General features: G+C 44.3%; 1 protein-coding gene across 5 annotated transcripts in view; it reads right to left on the reverse strand.

The window, feature by feature from the left end:
• Window positions 1-17,382, reverse strand: part of LOC130357058 (stomatin-like) — a 140,658-nt gene that overhangs the window by 67,824 nt on the left and 55,452 nt on the right. The gene's annotated exons all lie outside the window — the stretch shown is intronic.

The raw sequence follows: 17,382 nt of genomic DNA on the forward strand, positions 1-17,382 counted from the left end.
CCGCGATCTCTGTGCAGCACCCAGCGTTCGTTTAGAACGCTGGGTGCGGGTGGCAGGGGTCATGACATCATGGTCACGACCCCTCATGATGTCACACCACACCCTCTCAATGCAAGTCTATGGGAGGGGGTCTGACATCACGAGGGGGCGTGACCGTGGTGTCACGACCCCTGCCACCCGCACCCAGCGTTCTAAACGAATGCCGGGTGCTGCACAGTTTATGCCCTCCCATAGACTTGCATTGAGTGGGTGTGGCGTGATGTCATGACCCCTGCCGCCCGCTCCAAGCGTTTGGAACAAAATGTTCCGAACGCTAGGGAAGCAGAGTACACCTTTAAACAAAATGGATTCTGTATATTTGTGTATATATATATATATATATATATATATATATATATATATATATATCAGGGATTGTTTAAAAGTTTCTTCATTATTTTAAGTATCACATAAAAACATCACCCAAGGGTGATACAGTGATCTTGAAGCACTGATACACTGGCACACATTTACTATGGTTGGTATTTTTTACATTGGTCTAAGTAAACAAGGGAGGTGAAGAGATCTGTGACAAATAAATAATAAGCTACACATCTAGCAGACCCTTCTAAGATACAACAAGACATCCCGATGGATGAATACATATAAATTGTGTTAGGGCCCATTCACACTATGCTCAGAAATTCCAGTGCAGCCGACTCCCGTTGTTTTTAATGAGATTCTGCTGCACAATGCACACCGCAGAATTTCCAGTGTGTACCAGGCTGTACCAGTACCAGTCCAAGAGAGGAGTAAAAGTCTGATGGTATGTTAACACTTTGCTGTTCATTTGGAAAATCTGCAACACATCAGGATATGTTTTATTAATATACTGGGACAATTCAAATGTATAAAAAGCGTTAAATGCGTTTCTGCCATTTAAATTAACTTTTAATATCGAGCTGGTCTTAGTGCTGAGACACCCTCGGAATGTTAGCTGTGGTCGGGTAAAGAGGGTGGCAGCTCGCTTCATTCCCCAGCTCAGTGGGCAATGCGGGTAACGGGCTCTATAATGGAGCAATGAGTTTTACTGCACCTTGGGGGGAGTTTAAGCACCTCAACTAATCCTAACTTTTGAGATGTATGTGCAACATGTCAAAAGTTAACTTAAATGACTGTAACACTATCAATAGTAATAAAATTTAACCTATGTTCACTCATACTATTTTGGTCAGTATTTTTGTCGCAGAGTCAAGAGACTGATAAGTGAGATTTCCACAGGATTTTACTATTAAAGGGGTACTCCGGCCATAATACATCTGGGGACTCCCGCAATCTGTCATTCAGCACCCACCTTTCAGCGCTGGAGGCTCCAAGTGTGCAGAGAGACAACCACGGGGCCGGAGTATCGTGACGTCACGACTCCGCCCCCGTGAGATATCATGCCCCGCTCCCTCAATGCAAGTCTATGGGAGGGGGCGTGACGTCCGGAGGGGGCGTGATGTCACGGTACTCCGGCCTTGTGGTCATCACGCTGAACGCTCGGAGCCTCCAGCGCTGCGGATAGAGCTCGCAAAGGTGGGTGCTAAAAGGTGGGAGATTGCGGGGGTCCCCAGTAGCAGGAACCCCACGATCAGACATCTTATCCCCTATCCTTTGGATAGGAGATAAGATGTATTAGGGCCGGACTACCCCTTTAACTAAGAAAGTGCAGGAACTGAGAAAAATGAAACATCTGGTATTTTACATAGAGCAGCACAATGAGCTATAATTGCCTTCTTATGTAATTGCTATGGTCTGCTATGAGAATGGTATAATACTTATGTGAGACACTGAGGTGACAACGGCAACAGCCAGACCCCTGAGAATCACCCCCCGTAGAGGCAGTGAGCCTATACTAAACCCATCTGCAACACAGCATGCTTAGGAAAGATGAACTGGGTTCAGATATGAAGCAACAATGTAGATAGATAGATAGATAGATAGATAAACGATAGGAGCAGCACATCCAATATGTACATATGTAGAGGGTGCACGCAGGTATAGGATCATGGTGAAACTGATTCTGCCGAAAATGTTTTTCTTTAGGGGAATTCTTCCCAGAACAGCACTATAGTATGGGATGGCACTTAAAGGGGTGGAAAAACAATTTTTTTTCAAATCAACTGGTGCCAGAAAGTCTGTGTCAGGAACTGTCCAGAGCAGGAACAAATCCCCATAGCAAACCTCTCCTAGTCTGGACAGTTCCTGACACGGACAGAGGTGTCAGCAGAGAGCACTGTGGTCAGACAGAAAAGAATGATACATCTTCTGTAGTATACACCATGTAGAAGTGATAGAAGTAATTTACAAATCTGTTTTGATTTTTGGCACCAGATGATTTAAAAAAAATTGTTTTCCATTGGCGTACCCCTTTAATGCATAGGCGGACATTTAGCACCGATTCCATAGGAGACTGCTGCAGGTGGAATCTGCACTGAACCTCCTTGTGAAAAATCAGCACGGAACTTTAATAGTGTGAACATACCCTAAAGAAATATGCTGACTAGGGCTGGAAAGTAAAAACCTACAAATTGCCTTCACCAGAGCCTCATCCCACCCCAGTGCCTGTTTTTACTTGATGACACCCTCCCCCTTTTCTGCTGATGATGTTTCACATCCTTTGCAGTCAAGATTGGGAATGTCATCAGGGTAAGTAAGCACAAGGGCAAAACAGAGGGTTGGTGCTGGACCAGGAGTGGTGAGTATAATGCAGCTTGTTATTGTACAGCCCCAGCACGCTCTAGTTTATAAAACCTCTTTAACGGGTATTTCAGCACTTAAAGGGGTACTCTGGTGGAAAACTATTTTTTTCCAATCAACTGGCACCAGAAAGTTAAACAGATTTTTAAATTACTTCTATTAAAACATTGTAATCCTTCCAGGACTTCTGTATGCTCCAGAGGAAGTTGAGTTGTTCATTTCTGTCTGACCACAGTGCTCTCTGCTGACACCTCTGTCCATGTGATGAACTGTATAGAGAGGAGCAAATCCTCATAGCAAACCTATCCTGCTCTGGACAGTTCCTGACATGGACAGAGGTGTCAGCAGAGGGCACTGTGGTCAGACAAAAAAAGAACAACTAAACTTCCTCTGGAGCATACATCAGCTGATAAGTACTGGAAGGATAAAGATTTTTTTGATAGAAGTAATTTACAAATCTGTTAAACTTTCTGGCACCAGTTGATTGAAAAAAAAAATTCCCACTGGCGTACCCCTTTAAAGAGGACATGTGGCCAATCCCTAGGGTTTTTTTATTGCTATTATTAACATTTATGGGAATTTAAAGGGGTCCTCCGGTGGAAAACAATTTTCTTCAAATCAACTGGTCTACTTATCAGCTGCTGTATGCTCTAGGCCAGGGAAGTTGAGTTGTTCTTTCCTGTCTGACCACAGTGCTCTCTGCTGACACCAGGAGAGGTTTGCTATGAGGATTTTCTCCTGCTCTGGACAGTTCCTGACATGGACAGAGGTGTCAGCAGAGAGCACTGTGGTCAGACAGAAAAGAACAACTCAACTTCCTCTGTAGTATACAGCAGCTGATAAGTACTGGAAGTGCCCCTTTAAGCAAACAGTGAAAAACAGAGGGGGAGATTTATCAAAACCTGTCCAGAGGAAAAGATGCTGAGTAGCCCATAGTAACCAATTAGATAGCTTATTTCATTTTTGAAAAGGTCTTTGAAAAATGAAAGAAGCGATCTGATTGGTTGCTATGGGCATCTCAGCATTTTTCCTTTGGACAGGTTTTGATAAATCTCCCCCAGAGAGTTTGGCTGTTTTGGTTGTAATTATGGCCCACTCGAGCAACCACTACCAGACTGTAGTGGACGGTAGTGGATGGGCCCATGTTGTAGAGAAATGTGCAATTCCCACATCTATGAGACATTGGGACTTACAACTATGAGACATTTATGGCATATTCTTGGCACAAGCAATAAAAGTCAAAGATGGCAAAATACCCCTTTAAATAATTTTTTGCTTCCCTGGTAATATACTAATAAATATAGAGACATTGGGGGGAATTTATCATTATTTGTCTATTGTAGACACAGTTCTACCCTTTTACACTGCTTGTCTATTGTACACTCTTGTCTATTGTATACTCTTGTCTATTGTATACTCTTGTCTATTGTACACTCTTGTCTATTGTACACTGCTTGTCTATTGTATACTCTTGTCTATTGTATACTCTTGTCTATTGTACACTCTTGCCTATTGTACACTGCTTGTCTATTGTATACTCTTGTCTATTGTACACTGCTTGTCTATTGTATACTCTTGCTCAGAATTTACTAAGGCTGTGCACTCCTTTGATAAATCTTGTGCAAATATAGAAACGCCCCCCCCCCCCTCGCTCTACCGTACACTCCTTCTCTACCTCACAGGAAAAGTGGACACAGGGATTTTATTCTATTGCTGTGAGGTCAGGATTCCATTGAGGTTTTTTTTTCCATCGGCAAAATTGCCAGAAAAACTGTCCCAGCTTTTTCCTGTGTTTTGTCAGTTTTTCTTGTGTTTTTCACTAGTGTTTTTGCTGGTGTGTGGAAACAAAAAAATGTACTAAACTTTTTTTTTTTTTCTTTGAAATTTAGATACGTGAATGCGGAGGACTATGTCAGATTTTGTGGATTGCGACGATGAACAGCGTGTTTTTTTTAAATGTCAATAAAAGGGTTAACGAGGGCTGTGGGGGAGTGTTTTTTTAAGTAAAATTTGTTTTTCAATGTGTTGTGTCTTTTATAATTGAATTTTCAGGCTTAGTAGAGGAAGGTGTCTAGTAGACAGAATCCATTACCAAGCCAGGGCTTAGCGTTAGCCCCCAAAACATCTAGCACTAACCTCCAAATATTACCCAGATACCCACCGCCACAGGGGTGCTGGGAAGAGCCGGTACCAACAGGCCTGGAGCATCAAAAAATGGCGCTCCTGGGCCTAGGCGGTAACAGGCTGGCGTTATTTAGGCTGGGGAGGGCCAGTAACAATGGTCCTCGCCAACCCTGGTAACGTCAGGCTGTTGCTACTTGGTTGGTATCTGGCGGATACTGTTAAAATGAGGGATCCACGCCTTTTTTATTTATTTATAAAAAAATAAATAAAAAAAACGCATAGGGTTCTCCCTATTTTCAGTATCAGCCAGATACCAACGAAGCAGCAACAGCCTGACGTTACCAGGGTGGGCGAGGACCATTGTTACTGGCCCTCCCCAGCCTAAATAACGCCAGCCTGTTACCGCCTAGGCCCAGGAGCGCCATTTTTGACGCTCCGGGCCTGTTGGTACCGGCTCTTCCCGGCACCCCTGTGGCGGTGGGTACCGGGGTAATAATTGGGGGTTAGCGCTAGCTGTTTTAGGGGCTTAACGCTAAGCCCCGGCCTAGTAATGGATTCCGTCTATAAGACAGCTTCCACTACTAAGCCTGAAAATTCAATTATAAAAAACACAGACACATTGAAAAAAAATGTATTTAAAAAAACACTCCCCCACAGCCCTCATTAACCATTTTATTGAAAAAAAAAAAACGCTAGTCATCGTCACAGTCCACTGAATCCGATGTAGTCGTCCGCATTCACGTATCTGAAATGAGAAGAAATATGGTTTAGTAAATTTTTTGCGCTCTCCCCTGGGAAGAGCGCACATAATGCAGCATGTTCCTAAACAGGGAGCCTCCAATTGTTGCTAAACTACAACTCCCTTAATGGGGGGCTGTAGTTAAGCAACAGCTGGAGGCACACTGGTTGCAAAACACTGAGGGTTTGTTACTTAACTCAGTGTTTGCAAACCCATGCACCTCCAGCTGTTGCAAAACTACGACTCCCAGCATGTACAGTTTGTCAGTGCATGCTGGGAGTTATAGTTTTGCAACAGCTGGAGGCGCACAGGTAGGGAAACACTGAGTTAGGAAACAGACAATGTTTCCCAACCAGTGTGCCTCCAGTTGTTGCAAAACTACAACTCCCAGCATGCCCAGGCAGCGGAAGGGCATGCTGAGAGTTGTAGTCTGCAACAACTGGAGGAGAACAGTTTGGAGACCACTGTGTAGTGGTGTCCAAACCGTAGTCCTCCAGATGTTGCAAAACTACAACTCTCAGCATGTCCAGACTGCCAAGGCATGCTGGGAATTGTAGTTCGGCAACACAGTGGTCTCCAAACTGCGGCCCTCCAGATGTTGCAAAACTACAACTCCCAGCATGCCCAGACAGCTTCACTGCTGCCTCTGTTGCAGATGCTGCCGCCGCCGCCTCCTCCACTAGCCCGTGTGCCTCCAGCTCTTCGGTAAGTGCCGTGGTCCCCGCCGCAGCTCTAGGCGTCATCTTCCCCTGCTGTGCCCGAACTTCTAGCGGCGGGCAGAGCAGGGGAAATGAACTTTACCCCCCAGTCAGCTCATTCACTGTGATTGGTCCACAGGGACCAATCACAGTGATCGCTGACCAGGACCATCGACAGATGGTCCTGGGGGGTGTTGCAGAAGTTGTCCCCTGCTGGAAACAGTGGGGCTTCTGCCAGTTAACCCGTGCGATGCTGCGCATCACCAGGTTAACTGAATGCCGTTTATAAACGCGGATCGCAGCAGATCTCCTGCTGTGATCCGCATTTAAATTAAAAAGCCGGTGGTACATGCGGCTACATCGCGCTGCCACCGGCTTCTATATACAGTACACTGTCATAATTCATAATCCCCGCTGGGAGACGGGAGCTCTGATTGGTGGATAGCTATTGGCCAATCAGAGCTCTCCTCTCCCGGCGGCGAGGATTATGAATTATGACAGTGTATATAGAAGCCGGTGGCAGCGCGATGTAGCCGCATGTACAGACGGCTTTTACAGTTAATAAATGCGGATCGCAGCGGGTCTCTGGAGAATGACCCGGTGCGATCTGCACCTCAGCCCCTGGATTACAACTCCCATCATGGGCAGAGTCTGTCCATGATGGGAGTAGTAGTTCTATATGTCCCGCAGCCGGGGGATGTGCAAGTGCCATCCCTCAGCGTTGAGGGACTACAACTACTCCCATCATGGGACAGACTTTGTCCCATGATGGGAGTAGTAGTCCAAGGGCAGAGGGGCAGATCGCAGCAGATCATTCTTCAGAGACCTGCTGCGATCCGCATTAATAACTATAGAAGCCGGCGGTACATGCGGCTACACTGCGCTGCCCGCCAGCTCCTATATACAGCTCTTATAATTCATAATCCTCGCCGGGAGAGGGGAGCTCTGATTGCTTAATAGCTATCCACCAATCAGAGCTCCCCTCTCCTGGCGGTGGGGATTATGAATTGTGACAGTGTATACAGGAGCCGGTGACAGCGCAGTGTAGCGCATGTACCGCCGACTTTTACAGTTAATAAATGTGGATCACAGCGGGTCTCTAGAGAATGACCCGGTGCGATCTGCACCTCAGCCCCTGGACTACAACTACCATCATGGGCAGAGTCTGTCCAATGATGGGAGTAGCAGTCCTTACTGTGCCAAAATAGACACTTTTGGTACGTGTCCTCCGAGGTGGTGTATATTTGCGCAAAAAAAAAGCAACGCAGTTAGTAAATTGATTCTACAGTAGAAAATGCTCTATTGTAGAATTATCCGTAGACAAGGGGATGAAAAGTTCTATCAAAATTTGCGCAAAAAAAACCCGCAAAAAAACACTTGCGTTTTTTTTTGCGCAAAAAATATACACAAAATAGCTCTATATACAATGATAAATTCCCCCCATTGAGTCTATGTTCACCTTGCAAAATGGTGCTATTATATGTTCACCTTAAAAAATGGAAATTATAGGAATTAGCAAGGAGTGGTTCTACAGGTGGTGACCACGGACCACATCTCAGGTCCTATGCTTCCTGGCTGAAGTTTTGGTCAATTTTGAATGCTGGCAGTGCTTTCACTCTAGTGGTAGCATGAGATGGAGTCTACAACCCACACAAGTGGCTCAGGTAGTGCAGCTCATCCAGGATAGCACATCAATGCGAGCTGTGGCAAGAAGGTTTACGGTGTCTGTCGGTGTAGTGTCCAGAGCATGGAGGTGCTACCAGGAGACAGGCCAGTACATCAGGAGACGTGGAGGAGGCCGTAGGAGGGCAACAACCCAGCAGCAGGACCTCTGCCTTTGTGCGAGGAGGAGCAGGAGGAGCACTGCCAGAGCCCTGCAAAATGACCTCCAGCAGGCCACAAATGTGCATGTGTCCACTCAAACGGTCAGAAACAGACTCCATGAGGATGATTTGAGGGCCCAAGGTACACAGGTGGGGGTTGTGCTTACAGCCCAACACCGTGCAGGACACTTGGCATTTGCCAGAGAACACCAAGATTGGCAAATTCGCCACTGGTGCCCTTTACTCTTCACAGATGAAAGCAGGTTCACACTGAGCACATGTGACAGACATGACAGAGTCTGGAGACACCGTGGAGAACGTTCTGTTGCCTGCAACATCCTCCAGCATGACCGGTTTGGCGGTGGGTCAGTAATGGTGTGGGGTGGCATTTCTTTGGGGGCCGCACAGCCCTCCATGTGCTTGCCAGAGGTAGCCTGACTGACATTAGGTACCAAGATGAGATCCTCAGACCCCTTGTGAGACCATATGCTGGTGCAGTTAGCCCTGGGTTCCTCCAAATGCAAGACAATGCTAGACCTCATGTGGCTGGAGTGTATCAGCAGTTCCTGCAAGAGGAAGGCATTGATGCTATGGACTGGCCTGCCCATTCCCCAGACCTGAATCCGATTGGGCACACCTGGGACATCATGTCTCGCTCCATCCATGTCTCGCTGCATCCATCCACGTTGCACCACAGACTGTCCAGGAGTTGGCGGATGCTTTAGTCCAGGTCTGGGAGGACATCCCTAAGGAGACCATTCTCCGCCTCATCAGGAGCATGCCCAGGCATTGTAGGGAGGTCATACGGGCACGTGGAGGCAACACACACTACTGAGCCTCATTTTGACTTGTTTTAAGGACATTACATCAAAGTTGGATCAGCCTGTAGTGTGGTTTTCCACTTTGATTTTGACTCCATATCGAGACCTCCATGGGTTGATAAATTCGACTTCCATTGATAAATTTTGTGTGATTTTGTTGTCAGCACATTCAAGGAAATAAGCAGAGAACAAAACTTATCTGCTATCCACAGGGGTCTGACCACTGGTATCCCCGCGATCTTCTGCACAGGGCCACGGCTCTGCCGCAGTTCTCCCGTGCAGGAGGCGTGTCGGCCACAGCATGACCCCCCCCCCCCCCCCCCCGAGATCAGAAACGTATCCCCTATCCTGTGGATAGGGGATAATTTTTATTTGCTGCAGATGTCCTTTAACCCATATTTCAACAAGATGAATACCGCCCTATGCTGCATACATTTAGTGGCTGCCACCCAGTCTATCAAATGTGCATCAGACTACATTTTCTTATAATGTATACTCGCCAAGTAAATGCCAAACCCGGGCACTTATTGGGCATTCATTTGGTCTATAAGGATGTGTGGTCTATAGGGTATGTGCCACATATGTTGAACAATTACATCAAACTTGGTGTGAACAACGTCTTAGTTGTATTTGCTGGTGGAGTCAAATAACTTTGTGTAATACAGACATATTACGCCATTTATGAAACATCGAACATCAGCTTTAACATTTTTAAAAGATTTTACAACATGATGTTTAATACATTTTTCCACACCATTAACGCACATGAAGCCCTGGTATTCCACACATTTCACGTTTTTATGACCAGAAAAAAAAGAAAAACGCCACAAAAAAAGCACTCCTAAAAAGCAGTTTTTGTGGCTTATTATTTGCGTGACTCAAGGATTTTTCTGTTGAAGAATTGGGGGGACACACATAAATTTGAAATAAACAATGCACCAAGAACATCATAACCTCATCATGCAGCGATTTTGGAAAACTGCCCCTGAGACTAAAGACGCAACAAACGGGTAAAAAAAAACACCAAAATAATAGATGCCATGTGGGTCTGGCATTTCATATTGTCCTATTGACTCCCAGCTAACATCTCACTGCAGCACTGTTGGCCAAAAAAACAACAACATTCAGTGAGTTTTGCATTTTTTGGGATATGTTTTTCACAAAAATGCCAAAGAGGAATCCTAGCCCTATAGGTGCTTTATAGATGAACGTGAACCCTGTAATATGTATTATGATATTTTGAGAAATTAAGAGACCACAACCTTAGGGCTGTATGAAAAAATTAATAAAATTAAAATGCCACTTAGGCTAGGCTCACATGGCCGTTTACTTCCGTCCCGCTTTTCTCCCATCACTGCCTCATAAAGGGACCATACTACTAACGGATGCAAACTGATGCAAACGGATTACATTCTGTGGCATCCTTTTGCAATAGTTTTTATCCGGTAGAATGAAAAGTCAGCCACCTACAGACTCCTGCAGCCGGGACTTCTACTACTCCCATCATGGAACAGACTTGTTTCCATGATGGGAGTAGTAGTTCTTGGCTGCGGGAGTCTGCGGACAACTGGGGAGGCTACATTAGTGTTTGTACTACTACCCTCATCATGAAACAGAGTATTTTCCATGTTGGGGTACTAGTACAGGGGATAAGGGATTGATCGCACTGGGAGCCCTGAATGGCCAATACCGAGGAGCCATTCAGGGCTCCCAATGGGGTTTTTAAAATGAAGATTGCGAGTGGCAGCAGGGGCCATATCTATTTTAAAAACACTGTGGGGGGCAAGATATATAGGGCTGCAGGGGGGCAGACATATAGCTCTATATATCTAGACGAGGGGTCTCAAACTCTCAGCCCGCGGGCCATTTGCGGCCTGCGGAACGAAATGTAGCGTTATCTGGCCCCCCCAGCGCTTCTATATACATACACCCCCGCATCGCTATGTGTGAAAAGTATTCTAGCAGCAGCGCATCAGGCCAGCAGCCGTCCAGTAGATGCGCTGATGGTAGAATACTTTTCACACATAGTGTTGCGGGGGCGTATGTATATAGAAGCGCTTGGGGGGCCAGATAACGCTACATGTCTGGCCCCCCCAGTGCATCAATATCTTTAAAAACTGTGCTGCGGGGGGCACATTATAAATGCGCTGCGAGGGGTATATATTTATAAATGCACTGGCGGGGGTCATACCTTTAAAAACTGTGCAGCGGGGGGCATATTATAAATGCGCTGGGGGGCTAGATACATAGCGCTATATGTCTTTAATATAGATATGGCTCCCGCTGCCACTCACAATCTTCATTTATTTTTTTTTTCAAATTCAAGAAAGTTTATTAATAAACCTGATGAGTACAAAGCAGATGTGAGTAGGTTATACAACAAACAACGGCCTAGTGGGCCAAAATAGCAGTCAACACAATTGCAGCAGAAGGTCTGACTATGCAGAACGATAAGAACAACACATCAAAAACTACATGAAAAGCAAAAATGTAAGGTCATCAAAAAATCAACTATTCGTCAGGGTAGGTGGGTATGAAGGAGAGGGAGGGAGCGGGGTGAAGGAAGGGAACTTAAAAACCCTGCCGGGAGCCCTGAATGGCTCCTCGGTACCGGCCATTCAGGGCTCCTGGCGGGGATTTAAAAATGAAAGTAAAAAGACATGCCGCCTGCTCCCCTGCTTAATAACTTCTGATCGCATTGGGTCTCAGAAGTGAGACCTGGTGCGATCAATCCCTCAGCCCCTGTACTACTACTCCCAACATGGAACAGGCTCTGTTCCATGATGGGGTAGTAGTACAAGCACTAATGTAGTCTCCCCAGCCACCTGCAGACTCCTGCAGCTGGGGGAACTACTACTCCCATCATGGAAACAAGTCTGTTCCATGATGGGGGTAGTAGCAGTTCCACAACACTGCAGGAGTCTGCTCAGAAGTATTGATGGGTATTACAAACAGGGTGCAAACGGATGACATTAAAGGCTCATCCGTTTGCCATAGACTTCAATAGACTTAAATTAATACTATCCGTTTCTATTCCGTTATTTTTGACGGGAGAAAAAAAAATATTGCATGCACCGTCTTTCCCCCCCCCCCCCCCATCAAAAAAAAAAAAAAAAAAAAAAATGAACAGGAAGCAAACGGGTAATAACGGATTGTAAAAAAAAAATCCCATTGACATCATTGACAGCCGTTTGCAATCTGTTTCAAAAATTATTAAACGGATTGATAACGGCGATTTATTAACGGGGGGCAGACGGCCGGGTGAACGAGCCCTGGCTGGGTTCACACTGCGTTTTTGTTTCCATATAATCCATATATTTACGTCATGGACGGGAATAAGTTAACACAAAGGGATGTATGTTAACATCATGAAGGTTCCACAGTGTATTAAGTGCAAGTCACAGAGAGTAACGGCTGCTATCAGCAGCCAGGACACCCCCCCATTGCTGGGCATTGGCGATCACTTCCACGATCAAAGTTAATTTCATGCTGGTGGGTTCAGAGGGGTCTGATCTGGACCTCGGCAGGGTGATTGCAGGGTTACAATCAGCTAAGATAACAGACGAAGGGTCCTTACCTGTCTCTGTGCCGTCAATCGGCGCTCTGAGTATACAGTACAGGCAGCCGCTAACTGGCACAGCATTGAACAGTGTTTGCAATCCAAAGATTGCATGTAACAGTCCCATATGGGAACTAAAAAATAGTGAAAAAAGATACAGTGGTCCCTCAAGTTACAATATTAATTGGTTCTGGGTCGACCATTGTATGTTGAAACCAGAACTCTATGGAAACCTGGTAATTGGCTCTAAAGGCACCAAAATGTCAGAATGTCAGAAAGTGAGAATTAAATAAAAATAGATAAAGCGAGTCCTTTCATATAAAAGTAATAAAGATCTGCTGGGAGCTGTAAATCACTGTATGTCAGTGTCTCCCAAGCAGGGAGCCTCCAGCTGTTGCAAAACTACAACTCTCAGCATGCCCGGACAGCCAAAGGCTGTCTGGGCATGCTGGGATTTGTAGTTTTGCAACAGCTGGGGGCACCCTGCTTGGGAAGCGCTGGTCTATATAGAGGACATGAGCTTCTTCGGGGTCCTGTACACAACACACAATGTCCTAAAAAAGTAACATGAAGCCGCCCTCACCTGGTGTCCAAAGGAGCAGCTAACCGTGGTAAAGGTAAAGAGTACAGAACATGTAATACCTCACTGTACTGTAGGGGGCGCTACCAGACACTAGTCAGTGCATACACTTCAGTAATACAGGTAAAGAGTACAGAACATGTAATACCTCCCTGTACTGTAGGGGGCGCTACCAGATGCCAGTCAGTGCATACACTTCAGTAATACAGGTAAAGAGTGCAGAACATGTAATACCTCCCTGTACTGTAGGGGGCACTACCACACAGCCAGTCAGTGCATACACTTCATTAATACAGGTAAAGAGTACAGAACATGTAATAGCTCCCTGTACTGTAGGGGGCGCTACCAGACACCAGTCAGTGCATACACTTCATTAATACAGGTAAAGAGTACAGAACATGTAATAGCTCCCTGTACTGTAGGGGGCGCTACCAGACACCAGTCAGTGCATACACTTCAGTAATACAGGTAAAGAGTACAGAACATGTAATATCTCCCTGTACTGTAGGGGGCGCTATCAGACACCAGTCAGTGCATACACTTCATTAATACAGGGGTTTTACCAGTAAAATGTCCATTCTGATTGGTCAGATCTTCCGGCCTTTGACATGTTTCACAGATCTGGACTATCCATAGCATTGTATGTTGAGTCTGGTTTCAACTTACAATGGTCCAGAAAAGACCATTGTATGTTGAAACTATTGTATGTTGAGGCCATTGTAAGTTGAGGGATCACTGTAATTATAAAAATGTTTTAATAAATCTGAATAAGCCCCTACCCTAATAAAAGTTTATCACCCCCCTTTCCCATTTTTCAAATAAAATAATGTAAACAAAAATAAACAGAAACATATTTGGTATTCCCACATGCGGAAATGTCCATTAAAATATAGTGTTAATAAAACGGCATGGTGAATGGCGTAAACGTAAAAAATACCAAAGTGCAGGATAGCTGATTTTTTTGTCACTTCATATAATAAAAAAAAAAGGATAAAAAGTGGCAAATCTTATAAGTGCGCTCTGTGCTGAAGCCTCGCGCTGGTCTCCTAGGTAACTGTACAATGGCTCTGGGTTTCCCACTAAGTTCGGTTTCACAGGAGACCAGCGTGAGGCCCCTATAATATTTGCAGGAAATGGGTGAAATGGCCCCTCGGAACTGTTATTTAGAGAGGGAATTTTTAGGGTGTGTTTTCACAGGCGGATTTTCTGTAAGTTTACCACTGTGGAAAAGCTACGGATTTAGCCACGGCAAAAATTCGAAATGGAAAATCCGCAACAGATTTAGTTGACATCAGTGGGGTCTGCTGCAGATTTTATGCTGTGGAAAATCTGCCGTCGCTAAACCTAAATCTTTTTTGCATGTGGGAAAGGTGCAGAAGATCCACCCGTGTAAACATACCTTTAAATAAAAAAATTTAAAAAGAACACGCTGACAAACATTACTAAGGCTGGGTTCACACCACGTTTTTCAAATACGGTTACCGTATACGGTTTTCCGCTAAAAAACGTATGGCAAAAACCGTATGCAACCGTATACAACCGTATGACTCCAAATAAAAACGTATACGGTTTTCCCCCGTACGGTTCTATCCGTTTGCATCAGTTTTTGCCAACGGTTTTGCTATTTTGTTGGAATTAGTTTTCCAGCAATTTAAAGGGGTACTCCGGTGAAAACCTTTTTTCTTTTAAATCAACTGGTGGCAGAAAGTTAAACATATTTGTAAATTACTTCTATTAAAAAATCTTAATCCTTTCAGTACTTATTAGCTGCTGAATGCTACAGAGGAAATTCCTTTCTTTTTGGAACACTGATGACATCACGAGCACAGTGCTCTCTGCTGACATCTCTGTCCATTTTAGAAACCATGCATAGCAGATGTATGCTAAGGTCAGCATGGTGGCTCAGTGGTTAGCACTGCTGCCTTGCAGTGCTGGGGACTTGGGTTCAAATCCCACTAAGGACAACAATAAATAAAGCATTATTATTATTATAATAATAACATCAGCAGAGGGAACTGTGCTCGTGATGTCATCAGAGAGCATTCCAAAAAGAAAAGAATTTCCTCTGTAGTGTAGTATTCAGCAGCTAATAAGTACAGGAAGGAGTAAGATTTTGTAATAGAAGCAATTTACAAATATGTTTAACTTTCTGCCACCAGTTGATTTAAAAGAAAAAAGGTTTTCACCGAAGTACCCCTTTAATAAAATTACTATTGTTCTATTGAAATTCCAATCTGCGCATGTGTCAACTCCAAAAACGGGTTAGAAAAACCGTGTGCAACCGTATTCTGAAATTCTGTGTACGGTTCTCATAGACAACAATGTTAACCCCTTAAGGACTCAGCCCATTTTGGCCTTAAGGACTCAGACAATTTAATTTTTACCTTTTCATTTTTTCCTCTTCGCCTTCTAAAAATCATAACTCTTTTATATTTTCATCCACAGACTAGTATGAGGGCTTGTTTTTTGCGTGACCAGTTGTCCTTTGTAATGACATCACTCATTATATCATAAAATGTATGGCGCAACCAAAAAACACTATTTTTGTGGGGAAATTAAAACGAAAAACGCAATTTTGCTAATTTTGGAAGGTTTCGTTTTCACGCCGTACAATTTATGGTAAAAATGACGTGTGTTCTTTATTCTGAGGGTCAATACGATTAAAATGATACCCATTATTATATACTTTTATATTATTAAAAAAAATCACAAACTTTTTAACCAAATTAGTACGTTTATAATCCCTTTATTTTGATGACCTCTAACTTTTTTATTTTTCTGTATAAGCGGCGGTATGGGGGCTTATTTTTTGCGCCATGATCTGTACTTTTTTTGATACCACATTTGCATATAAAAAACTTGTAATTAATTTTTTATAATTTTTTTTAAAATAAAATGTATTAAAAAAGTAGGAATTTTTGACTTTTTTTTTTTCCGTTCACGCCGTTCACCGTACGGGATCATTAACATTTTATTTTTATAGTTCGGACATTTACGCACGCGGCGATACCAAATATGTCTATTAAAAAAATTTTTTACGCTTTTTGGGGGTAAAATAGGAAAAAACGGACGTTTTACTTTTTTATTGGGAGAGGGGATTTTTAACTTTTTTTTACTTTTACTTTTACATTTTTTTTTTACACTTGAATAGTCCCCATAGGGGACTATTCATAGCAATACCATGATTGCTAATACTGATCTGTTCTATGTATAGGACATAGAACAGATCAGTATTATCGGCGATCTTCTGCTCTGGTCTGCTCGATCACAGACCAGAGCAGGAGACGCCGGGAGCCGGACGGAGGCAGGTGAGGGGACCTCCGTGCGGCGTTATGAATAATCGGATCCCCGCAGCAGCGCTGTGGGCGATCCGATCATTCATTCAAATCGCGCACTGCCGCAGATGCCGGGATCTGTATTGATCCAGGCACCTGAGGGGTTAATGGCGGACGCCCGCGAGATCGCGGGCGTCGGCCATTGCCGGCGGGTCCCTGGCTGCGATCAGCAGCCGGGATCAGCCGCTTATGACACGGGCATCGCTCCGATGCCCGCGGTTATGCACAGGACGTAAATGTACGTCCTGGTGCGTTAAGTACCACCTCACAAGGACGTACATTTACGTCCTGCATCCTTAAGGGGTTAAAAGAACCGCATATGGTTTTCCAACCGGAGGCAAAAACGTGGTCGACAGCGTTTTTTCCTACGGTTGAAAAATCGGCAAAACCGTATCCGAGGCAAAACGGATGCAACTGTACACAACATTTGAAATACGGTTTACAATGCAATCTCTATGCATACGGTTTCGGATACGGTTTCGGATACGGTCGTATACGTTTTTTTGCGGAAAACCATTAACGGTTACCGTATTTGAAAAACGTGGTGTGAACCCAGTCTAAGCAGTCAGATTTGCACTTTAGATGTAATAAAATGGAAACACTGAAACATAAACACATATTAATCAAGTGTGTGTTCCTGTTTTTGCATGGTTTATTTATTTTTTGCAGTTTGCACTAGCTTCATCATTTTTTGTATTTTTGCACTTGGAAGGGGGTGTGGCTTAGTGTGCGCCAGACAGATTCCTTGCATTTTTAGTCTGCATAAAAACTATTTTTGCGCAAGAAAAAAAAAAGGCCCACTCCCTATGTAGCTTGCGATGTGGGAAGTGTCTTTTCTACCCATCCCATCTATATGCGCCTTTTGCAGCAGTGTGCCTTCAACTGCTGCAAAACTACAACTCCCAGCATGCTGGGAGGTGTAGTTTTGCAACAACTAGTTGGGAAAGACAGGCCTCATGCCAAACAAAGTTGCTGTTTTCCA

This window comes from Hyla sarda, chromosome 2 (assembly GCF_029499605.1).
Source record: "Hyla sarda isolate aHylSar1 chromosome 2, aHylSar1.hap1, whole genome shotgun sequence".
NCBI lineage: Eukaryota > Metazoa > Chordata > Amphibia > Anura > Hylidae > Hyla > Hyla sarda.